Here is an 11,585-nt window from a genome sequence, read left to right on the forward strand (position 1 = left end):
TACCTCTCTCCTTGAACAGATGTTTTCCTTAGACCTCCCAAAAAATAACCAGCACCTTCCTACCACAAGGACTTCAGTCTGGCGAGTCTCAGCCTTGAATACCCTTCCTGACTCTCCATTCACTGAAATCCTGCTCATCCTGGACGAGTGAGCTCAGACGGCACCTCTTCCCCAGTCTTATGTGGCCACCTCCACCGGGATGACCGTCGTCTTTCCTTTCTGATGCTCGGGGCTATTTCTCTGTAACTTTCCTATGGTGTGCACAGACATGGTCCAAAATTATAAACACAATTATATGGTCCTCTCCTAACCAACTAGGAGAAATTCTAGCACGTGAGCTTTGATTTTCCAACCTTCTGCCCTCAGTGCTTCAGCACAGGGCGGGATGTGCAGGAAAAGCTGTGCTCTGAAGACAAGACTCTTTAAAAGGAATTAGTTCCTTCATGTGTCCTCCCTCGATTGATCACGTAAATTAGAATTCTTATCCCACTGAGAACCCACTCTCTTTTGTTTAGTATCCATGACACATCTAGCACTAAAGCCACTTTCTATGAGTATTGCTTAATTTTAACACCATTTTTTTTTATTTTTTTTTAATTTTTATTTACTTATGATAGTCACAGAGAGAGAGAGAGGCAGAGACATAGGCAGAGGGAGAAGCAGGCTCCATGCACCGGGAGCCCGACGTGGGATTCGATCCCGGGTCTCCAGGATCGCGCCCTGGGCCAAAGGCAGGCGCCAAACCACTGTGCCACCCAGGGATCCCTTAACACCATTTTTAAGACCTGCAAGCTTTTCAAAAATTTACAGAAGAGGAACCTAAAAGCTCTGAAAGGCTAAAGGACAGACTCTCCCAAGGCCACGCGAGGAATTGGAGCGTGAAATTCAAATTCAAGTCTTCAGAGGCAATATTGCATCATGGTCAAGAGTGTGGGCACCGAACATAGATCCTTTTGCTTCAAGTCCTATTACCCATGAGCTATAAGACCTTAGAGAAGTTAGGGCCCGTGTACCTGTTTCCTTGCATATAAAATGGGGATTAAAAACAGTGCTCACCCCCAACAAAAAAAATCAGTGCCATTTTATCGGGTTAATATGAGGATTAAATGAGCTTATATAGTTAAACTGCTTAGAATAGTACTTGAGGTGTGTTAATGCACAATAAATATTAGCTCTTCTTATTGATTCTAAGCCCAGTGGTTTTCACATTGCATCATGACAAATGCCTCTATCCTCCACCCACCAAATCACTTCAGGCAGGAAAGAGGGACGTGGCCAAAGGACAGACACCAGAGAGATCATGAGTTCCACCATCCAGAGGAGCAGCTTCAGAGAACAGGGGGTCAAAGGTCATGAGGGCAACACAATGCACAGATTCATCCTGCTTTTCTCAGGGGCACCTGGGCCCTCATTTGTAGGGTCCCTGGGGGAGCTTCTAGGGGAAGGACATCGCACGAGATACGTGTCAGCTCAGCACCCAAATGCCCAACTACTGACTATACAACAAAGAACCACCCCTTAGTTTGAACAAGCTTTGAGGACTTAAAATGCTTGCTACCCTTCCCCGGAAAAGCCAGTGCCCATAGTGGTTGTCAGGCCAGCTGGAGTCTCTGTTTTTTTGTTTTTTTCAAAGATTTTATTTATTTTTTCATGAGAGAGAGAGAGAGAGGCAGAGACACAGGCAGAGGGAGAAGCAGGCTCCTCCGGGGGAGCCTGATGCAGGACTCGATCCCAGGACCCGGGATCACACCCTGACCCAAAGGCAGATGCTCAACCACTGAGCCACCCAGGGGTCCCCGGAGGGAGTCCCCAAAGCAAGGTGGCCTTGGAGGATACACTGCCCCACAGGCCTTGAAGATAAGAAAAAGGCTTCACCCTCCAAAGCCCCCACCTCCCGACTCTTGCTCCCACTATAACTGGGCCAGGGGCTACTGCCTTTATGCGGGTGAGAAAGTGTGATTCCGAGAGGGGAGTGGCGCTCGTAAAGGTCCCCTAATAGTCAATATCTGTCCCTGGACTAGAACTCGGAACTCTGAGTCGCCATTCAGCGCTACTTTTCACGATCTTATTCTGTCTTCTGCATTGGTCATTTGTCTTCTGCAGCCACCTAATTTCCTTTCTTGCTCACTTCCATTCTTCCTAAAGCTTGCTATCTGCTCTGTGCTGCGGGTTACAAGGAGGGACGGGCATCTTAAGACCCAGCCCCAACTTGCCAAGGCAAACCCAGGGCAGTGCTCAGTGAGGACTTCCTCATCTGAATTAAATCTTTTTGTTGCTACTGGTCTCATATGGGGATTCTGGTTTTATTTTCTCAAAATGGCCATTTTTACCTTCTTGTAAATGTTCTTCCTTCCTAGTCTGAAAAAGAAGACTGACGATAAGCCGGCCGGTCTCTGCTTGGCATCTACAGAATGAAAGGAGAGCTGAGACCCCTCTACAAAGCTAGGACCCCCACAGGGACCCCAGCCTCCTCTGAAAGGGGGCCTGAACCATTCCCCTTTCCAGTGCAGAGAAATGGCAAGGGAGCTTGTGTCCACCGCTCTGAGTGGGGGGTCTGAGTGGGGAAGAAAGCTCCTGTGCAAATGTTAAAGCCCTAATTATGGGCATAGAGCCCAAACCTCCACCTCCAGTCTGGTGTTAAACATCTCAGGCCCTAAAGCTACCACTTGTCTGGAATCCAGGAAACCCTTGGAGCCTCTATTGAAGCATAAAACCATTCTGCAGAGACACCTGTGCTATCCAGGAGAGGTGAGCCTCAAGAGCATGAACCACTATGCCCCCTCCAAACCAGAAGATCCAGGAAATGCAAACTGGTTCCTTTAGAATAAACGTAATAGGTCAACTCAAAAAAGAATGTCAGTACATTTAAAACAAAGGTATGAAGTAAGGAAGAGAAACCCTAATGAAAGAACAAGACAAAAGGATTAAGGGCCAGGATGATCTGAAAGAGAACCAACGAGAGTTTCTAGAAGTAAAACATAAAGCCGTTAAAAATAAAAGCTCAGTGATGAAGAAATTCAACAAACATGGCAACATTGCTGAACAACTGAAGCCGAGACACTGGACTCAGGCTCCCTGGTCACCACCTGCCATTGCTGGTGCCAGGATGGAGGGGTTGAGGCGCTCAGTCTGAGGGAGCGGCAACCATGAGAACAAACATGCTTCCACACGAGCTGGTGTCGTGACGCTCCTGTTTATGGAATCCATGCAAAGGATGCTTTTCCGACATTATCTCAGTTGGGTAGAGAAAGTGCGAGAGCAGAAGGAAAGGCAGGGTCAGAGGCAGGCCTCGGCGTCCTCGGGTTTCCTGTCCACTGACCGTGCTTTGGAGCTACCCTCGATCTGTCAAGGTCACAATCACAAAGGAATGGTCGAGCACTCATTTTTTTCTCCCATCTGCAAAAACTCCTGTGCTTGGAAATAATTGCAAGATTGAGAATAGTGCCAAGAGCCCCCATTAGCCCTCCACTGAGCAGCTTACCTATAGTTAACACTCCACTCTATGTGCTTTCTCCTTCTCTTCCCCGTCACTCGTGCTAATTTTTACAATATCTGGCATTTTTTTCTGAGCGGTTTGAGGACAAGTTGCATGTGTCATGGGTTCTGACTAGAGCCCTCTTTCCACCTTTCTGCTGGCAAAGATAATTATTTCGGTACATAGTGACAACACAGGCACACAGTGGTGCTGCACACACAGGCAGAGTCTCACAGAGGCACAAGTCCAGCTGGGGAAACTCACACTTGGTTTCTTTTCTTTTTTTTTTTTTTTTTTATTGGAGTACAATTTGCCAACATATAGCATAAGACCTAGCGCTCATCACACTTGGTTTTGATGAGGGAAATGCAAGCCATTCCCCAGAAGCCACAGCAGGCGCTGTCTCGGCTACCTCCTTCCTGCTCTGCACATGGAGGAGGAGGATCTGCACCCAGCGTGGGCCCCCACGGGCGCATCTGGGGGAAGTGAGGACAGGGAAGTGAGGACGGGCATGCAAGCTTCTTTGTCCCAAGTGTCACCAGACTCCGGTGGTGGAGGGATCCCAAGACACTGCTCGATCACCCTTCTGTTTTTCTAACTCGGTGCCTTTCGCATTTCCTGACTTAGAGCCGTAAAGGAAGAGGAAATGCCAAAAATATTACAAGATGAGTTAGTTTGTGGCATTTCCAAGGATGGGGACTGACGCTGCTGGCAGGGGAAGCTCAGGCAGTCGGCGACCTCGGCCCCCCAAGCATCCCAGCATGCCAGTGGCCAGCAGGGCTCATGTGGCTCTCTGAAACACTGAAGGTCTGGGGGAAGCCGTTTGTTTCTGGGGAGCACCCGGGACAGGAGCCCATTTTCTCCAAATAACCAAGAGGATGTGAGAAATCTCCCTGACTGCGATGTGGCTCCAGTCAACCCATCGTGGTGTGTTTGCCTCACTCTCAGAAGATGGGGCCACCTGATGCACACCAACCACCAGGCCAGGCCTCCAGTTACTTTTTCCCCTAGCGGTTCAAATGGATATGTCCTGATGGAACCACATGCTCTCTCCTGGGTGCTCTTGTGGCCTGCTTTGGGAACAGGGCTGGCTGAGGCTGGGGACACTAGCTGTGGCTCGGGAACTGGAGGTTTCAGCTGCATAAAAGGTACACACAGTGCTAGGATTCACATTGTGCCGCAAAATCCACCACCGCGTATTCAGAGTATCAACCCTTCATGGCCCTCAGCCCCTTCCTTCCTTTTCCTTTTTTTAAAGATTTATTTATTTGAAAGGGAGAGAGAGAAAGAGTGAGAGAGAGAGAGAGCATGAACAGGGCAGAGAGAGAGAAGCAGGCTCCCCAGTGAGCAGGGAGCCTGATGCAGAGCTCAATCCCAGGACCCCTGAGCCGAAATCAAGGGTTGGATGCTTCACCAACTGAGCCACCAGGCACCCCAAGAAGTTGGATTTAAATTATCCTTAAGGCAGGGTGAGAAGAATTAGTGTCCCTGGATTGAAAGTGAACAGTTTGGCCTACAGCCCAAAGAGAGCACAGTGACATGAATCCTCAACTCTACATTTTCATGGAAAGCTGGGCAAGGAGGCAAGCTTGCATGAAAGAATGAATAGTTGAGAGGACAGTGAAGATGGGAATGGAGCCTGACCCCAGGGCTCCCATAATACCTTCCCTTACCAGCCCCCAAAGATGTCTATATCCTAATCCCCAGGAGGTGCAAATATATTAGCTTACATGGGGTATGTGGCAATAGGGAATTAAGAGGGAAGATGGTATTAAGGTTGCTAATGACTGGACCTTAAAATAGGGAGAGTATTCTGGATTCTACCGGTGGCCCGATATACTCAAAAGCCTCCTTAATAGTGGAACAGGGAGCCAGAAGAGAGAACCAGAAAGATGGTAGCATGAGGACTCAGACCAACACTGCCAGCTTTGAAGATAGAGGAAGGAGACCAAAGGCCAACGTATGTAGGAAGCTTCTAGAAGCTGGAAAAGGCAAGGAAACCGGTTCTTCCCCTGGGGCCTCCTCTTCTTGAATCTTCCCTGTTCCCCCTGGAGGGAAGCTTCCCTAGAGGTTCCAGAAAGAAGAAGGCCCTGCCACCAAGGTAATTTTGGCCCAAGGAGATGCGTTTCAGACTTCCGACCTCCAGCACTGTTAAGACAATAAATCTGTGTTGTTTAATCTACTAAGTTTGTGGTCATTAGAGCAGGAAGAGGAGACTAATACGCCATTTATCATTATATTTATCCAATTTAACGTACTTTGTATTTATATGCCTCTCCATCACTCCCAATAATAATAACAATAGCAGCTAGCATTTGTTGAGCACTTACCATGTGAGAGGGCCTGCACTGAGTTTTTCTTAAGCATAAGATACTATAAAAAGGTAACTTAGTTGAATACTATCATGAGAGTAAACATAGGGATCTGGGAGCTGGGGGGATTTGGGGGCTGGGGGGATCTGGGGGTGTCCTGAAGGAGATAAAGACACGAGTGTTTTTTTCAAAGGTGAGTAGGAGTTAGGCTGAGAGAGGAAGAGCATCCCAGGCATGAGGAAGAACATAAGCAGAGCCTTGGAGAAATGAAACAGTAGGGCGTGTCCTGGCAAGCACTTGGGTGGTTCAGCTGCGGCCTGACAATTTCCACGTCAGGGTCTCTGGTCCAGAGGCATCCTCTGAGGTCTGAAGCCACATGCCCTCCTGTCTGCCCTTAGTCTCCACCTGGATGCCTCCTAGACATCTCCTGCTCAGCACGGCCATCACGGAGCCTGATTTTCTCCGGAACATATGCCCCCTTTCTTCTTCCCTGTCTTCCCAAAGGACACCCAGCTGTTCATGCCAGAACCCAGGGGTCATCCTCAAGTCCCTCCCCACCCTCACCCCTATTTAATCCATCACCAAAATATAATAATAATAATAATAATAATCCCTCAACAAATCTCATCAGTTCTATCTCCAGGTTCTAACCAGATCACATGCACTACTTCCCTCTGCCTCCACTGGTCTAAGCCACCACCATCTTTTCTGGATTTGTGCAATGGCCCCCTAACTGCCTAGCCGGCCTTGGTGCTTTCCACTCTGCCGTCTGTGATCAACTCTTCATAAAGCAGCAAAAGTGACCTCTTAAAAATGTCAATCAGATCCCACACTGGAGCCAAAGCTCAGCCCCACATCCCTCTATACTTGAGGTGGGAGGGGGGAACGACACCTCCCCAGCATGGCTAAGAACCTGCCTCTCTCTGAAACCTCACCTTGTGCTGTTTTCCCCATTGCTCCTTTACACTCTGCCCCCCAACCCTCCACCACCACCACCACCCCGGACTCCCCTTCCTCCCAGGAACACATTCAGCTCTTTCACGTGCATTCTGATCCCTCTGCCTGGAATGCTCTTTCCCTGCAAACTCTCTGCCCAGTTTCTTCTCAAGTCTTGAGTCTCAGAGAGGCCTTTCCCTAGCAAAACTTGGACCACTCCCATTTCCACCCCCACCCCACTTGGCTTTGGTCATGATTTCGAAAACAAGAATCACAATCTTTCATCTGAGCTGCTTTGTTTGGCCTAGCCCCTCCAGGAGAATGCAAGCTCCACGAGGGCGGGGCCGGGCCTATCTAGCTCGGGCGCAGTATCCTCAGGACTTTTATCGGGTGCTAGCACAGAGCAGGTGCTCAAATACAAGCTTGCTGAACTAACCAAAAGAGCAAGTGTGAAGCTGACACCAAAGGATGAGGCTGGAAACAGAAGGCCTTGAACACAGGGTCCTATTCATCTTTGCAGGACTGGCACCTCCCACGGGGGAGCCACTTAGCAAACGGGGACTGGATGAATGAAAGAATGAATCAATTCCAGATGAATCTGAAAAGTGGCATCCTTTCTGGGCAAGGCTCCCAAAGGAGTTCCCTCTCCTCCTTGGGACTTCTTGGCAGGTGACACGCCTAGGGCATCGAGCAAGTGCTCAATACATATTAGCTGTCCTTATCACCACTGCTTTACATGGGGATCACTTGTGCATCCTACAGAAAAGACTTCTTTTTGAGCCCATGCCAGGTATAGCAACTGGGAGAGAACGGTGAGGAAACAAGAGAGGGAAAAATGAGAACGGGGTGGCAGGACCCAGTCAAAAACCCAAGTGAGAACCGGCAGGGAAAATTCAGTAACAACACTGTTCCAGGTAACGTGAATCTCCTTTTCCCTTTAGACGTCAGCCCCGTGGGTGCAGCCGGGAGATGCCAGCTGGGAGGTGGGTCCTCACCAGAGGCGAGGGAGGGCCCCATTTGGATGCACACATTCGTTTTGGGGCCTGCAAGTCTCTGACTGATTTTGAAAATCTGGCTCCCTGTGGCTGGTGAGAGGTGGAGAGAATTTCAATTTCCTTCACCAAATGGCAAGCCTGCGAACAAGTCCTTTCTCTCCGACATTATCACATACTAAAAATGAAAAACCAGCCACTTCGAGTTCTCCTAAGTAGAAAAATAGACGGGCTGCTTAGCTCAACAGATACGGGAGGGCTGAGAATCAAGTCCAGGGAACATCATGCGGGTATATTTCGTGCTAAGATACCACTCTTTTTTTTTTTTTTTTTTTTGGACTTAGGACTTGCTATTTTTCACAAAAGAATGGGATAGAGAAAAGTAATTCCCTATGTAATAAGCCACCCATTTTAGGTTCAAATCCATGTGGTGGCTGAACAGTACGGGGCTAGGGAATTTTTTTTTTTTTAAACTCACTCTCAAAATACAGAGTTTGAGATAGCCACACAACTCAAAAACAGCAGCAGTAATAGGACAGAGCAAGGGAAGGAGTAAAACAACAACGGTTATAATGCAAATAAGACATATTCCCAAATGTCTCATGGCTCTCAGACCAGAAACTGCCACAGGGAAGGGAGCACTGGACTGGGAGTCCGAAGGCGGCCCAGGCCACCTGGGGCAAGCGAGGTCACTTCTCCCAACCCCACATGCCTGACAACACGGGGCTGAAACAGTCGTTAAGGGAAACCCTTTCTCTTTCTAAACCGTGCGGATTTGCTGTTTTCCAAAAAACCTCCATCTTTTGGCTTAACAGTAGACAGACCTCCCATCGCAAACCAGAAAAGGCCCCGGGGTGCAGGGTTCAGCAGAGAGAAAACAGGTCTCAAAATCAATGGTGTCTCACCAGCCCAACACTGCTCAGCGGCCCTGGCCCCGCTGTCATCCCAGAACCCAGCGTCCTGCCCAGACAACCTGACCGAAATCTACGCAAGAAGTGGAACAAAGTTCTTGCTCTTTCTTTCGGATGCGCGCAGGTAAACGGCGGAGAACACGCTGCAGACCTCGCAGACCATGGTCTCCATCCATCCGTCCGTCCGTCCGTCCGTCCGTCCATCCGTCCATCCATCCCCCCCCCACCCCTGCGCTCCCGGAAAGAATCAATCCTCTAAGCGAGGAGCCCGCTCTAGGAACGCCCCAGAAAAACTCCCGGGATTGTAGGAAAACCGCAGGATCCCAGACACGCCGGCGAGTTTCTTTTATTCTTTTCAAACTTCACGTCGCGCCTCCGAAAATGCAGCAGGTCCCCAAATGCTACGCGCGGGAAACACACAAGCCCTTTCCAGGGTTCCCGCCAGCCATCCCCGAACCCCCCGGCTGCGAATCTCCAACCGCCCCAACCCCCCCAGGCCCCCCAAGTCTCCCAAGCCCCCCACTCCCCCCGCTTCGTTTCGTCTCCCTTGCTTTAGAAAAGCCCAGGGGCCTGGGGCCTGCGGGGCCGGGGTGGTGGTGGGGATGGGGATGGGGGTGGGGATGGGGATGGGGATGGGGATGGGGATGGATGGGGAGGGGGGCCCGGGCCGCCTTCCCAGGAACGCGGGGAACTTTCCTCCTTCGTCCCGAGAGACAAAGCCGGGCGCCGCGGGGCCCGGGAGCCTCCCCGGGAGGGCGCGCGGAGCCCCCCGCCCCCCGCCCCCCTCCCCGCCGCGCCCCAGGGCGCCCCCCTGCAGCCCGCGGCCCGCGCCCTCCCCGCCCCGGGGCGCACCGCCGGGGGCGCAGCGCGCAGCCCCAGCCCGCCGCCTGCGGGGCGCGGACGAGCCCGACTCACCGGGACCGGGACCGGGCGGGCCGTGGGCATCATTCCATGGCTGGCGCGCGCCGCAGCCCCGGGCGGGCGCGGGCGGCCCTGCGGACGGAGGGCGGCGGCGGCCGGGAGGCGCGGGAGCGGAGCGCGGCGCAGGAAGGGGCGGGCGACCATGTGCCGGGGGAGGAGGCCGCGGCGGCGCGGGCGCCCGGGCCGCAGGAAATCCCAGCACTTCGACAGGAAATCGGAATCCTGACTAAGCATTCCCGGCCCGCGCCGGGGGCTCCCGCCTCGCTTAACCCTTGGCCCGCCGGCCCCGGGCGGGGGTGGGGGGGTGCGGTGGGGGTGGGGGTGGGGGTCCTCCCGCCCCGCCTGCTGCGCGCACGGAGGTGCAGGGCCCGGGAGGTGCTCAGTCGGAACCTTGGCCTTGGCAGGCCCCCCACCTGCGCCCCGATCCAGGAGGGGGCCCTGCCCTTCCCGGGCCCGCGGAGACCCGGCTTGCCACCCCCCTGCCGCTCCCTGCCCCTGTTTGCAACACTTTACCTGGCTGCCCCCCCCTTTCAGAGCCCCCCCTCTGCTAGTTTCGTTTGCGTCCAAGGGCAGAGGGCAGGAATGTTCTCCATCAGGAGAGTAGGGACAGTAAACTGGATCTCAGACCCGGATGCCGGTGAGAATCTGGTTTTTGCCCTTTTTTTTTTTTTTTTTTTTTTGGTTTTGTTTCGTTTTCCTGGCTGTGTTCCCTTGGGTAAGTCACCTAACTCCTCTGGGCCTCCGTGTCCTCAGCCGTGAAGTGAGCTGGTAATACTACCCTCTCCCAGGTTCGATTTGGAAATCAGATGTTCAGACGGGACCTGGCACTTTTTGTAAATGCTCACACCGAGGATCATTAACCATGGGAGACCTCTGAGAAAGGCAGGTTTTAACTCGGGGCGAGCGTGCTGGGCCTGTCTGTGTCCGCTTAGGAAGCCTTAGGATTTCATTTTCTTCCTAATCACCGAGTGATTATTTGTCTTTCTTTGCAGCGTTTGAGAAACTGCTTTCTGCAGACCCCTTTCTGGTGAAATATGAAACTCACAAATCTCACGGAATTTGGGGATTTTGCTCTTAACCCAGGAGTCTGGACGTTTGTGGGGGGTTTCTTTAAAAGTCAGGAGAGGAAAAAAAAAAAATACATAAAAATAAAAGTCAGGAGAGGCTTCAGGAAGCTTGAGAAAAGCAAAGTAAATCTCTGACCAGTCAGGCCACGACTGGGCAGCGGGGGTGGGGGGAATGATTCTCTGTGGTTTCCCACAGGCATGGGGAAACCGCATTTAGGCGTTTCTACCTGGAGGATGCAGCTTGGTGGCTTTGCTGTAAGTCTTTCAAATTCCTTTGAAACCCAGTCAGACTTTGAAGAGGGAACAGCATGCCCCTGAGTGAAAACAGAAGCTTGAAATGAACTTGCCGGGAACAGAAAATTGGGTGTCAGCTCCTCTGCTCCACGTCAGTTCTAGATGCAAGATCGTCTCTCTCCTGCAACAGTTTTTCGGGGGTCAGAAGCCGTGAGACCAACTCTGGGCTTGGCACCAGGAGCATGGGGTCCTGCCCCAGGCCCTTTGCAGCTGCTGTTCCCTCCGCCTGGAAGACTCTGCACGTGGCTGTTCTTGGCACTCAGCTCACAGCTCAGAAGTCAGCTCCTCAGAGGGGGCTTTCCCCAGCCACCTGGTCAACTTGTCTTTGGCACCCGCTTCCACCCCTACCTCTCCCATACATTGCAGGCCCTGTTCATTGCTTCAGAGCCCCTGCCACTCCTTAATTGATCCTATTTAGCTGCTTATTTATCATCTGTCTCCCCCTGCATGGGCAAGCTGCACCAGAGCGGGCTGCAGCCGTCTCCACCACTCCTGCATGCCAGTGCCAGGAAAAGAGTGGCTGGCCCACAGGAGACCCTCCCCAAAGTCATGTCACATGAATGAAAGGGGCAAACAAGATTAGAGTGACCGGTTCACTCTGTCCCTTAGTATCCTGTATCTTCCGCTTTGATGGGGAGGCGCTCAGATAGAAAGCCCAGTGTAATGGAAGAAGCACT

General features: G+C 51.9%; 1 protein-coding gene across 3 annotated transcripts in view; it reads right to left on the reverse strand.

The window, feature by feature from the left end:
- ASAP1 (ArfGAP with SH3 domain, ankyrin repeat and PH domain 1) overlaps positions 1 to 9,678 on the reverse strand; it is a 355,221-nt gene extending 345,543 nt beyond the window's left edge. For all 3 annotated transcript variants that reach the window (XR_008662965.1, XM_055313975.1, XM_055313974.1), the window contains exon 1: positions 9,542 to 9,678. The gene's annotated coding sequence lies outside the window, so the exon portion shown is untranslated. The remainder of the gene's footprint in view (positions 1 to 9,541) is intronic.
- Between the last annotated feature and the right edge of the window lie 1,907 nt (positions 9,679 to 11,585).

Source organism: Nyctereutes procyonoides, unplaced genomic scaffold (genome assembly GCF_905146905.1).
Source record: "Nyctereutes procyonoides isolate TBG_1078 unplaced genomic scaffold, NYPRO_anot_genome, whole genome shotgun sequence".
Lineage (NCBI taxonomy): Eukaryota > Metazoa > Chordata > Mammalia > Carnivora > Canidae > Nyctereutes > Nyctereutes procyonoides.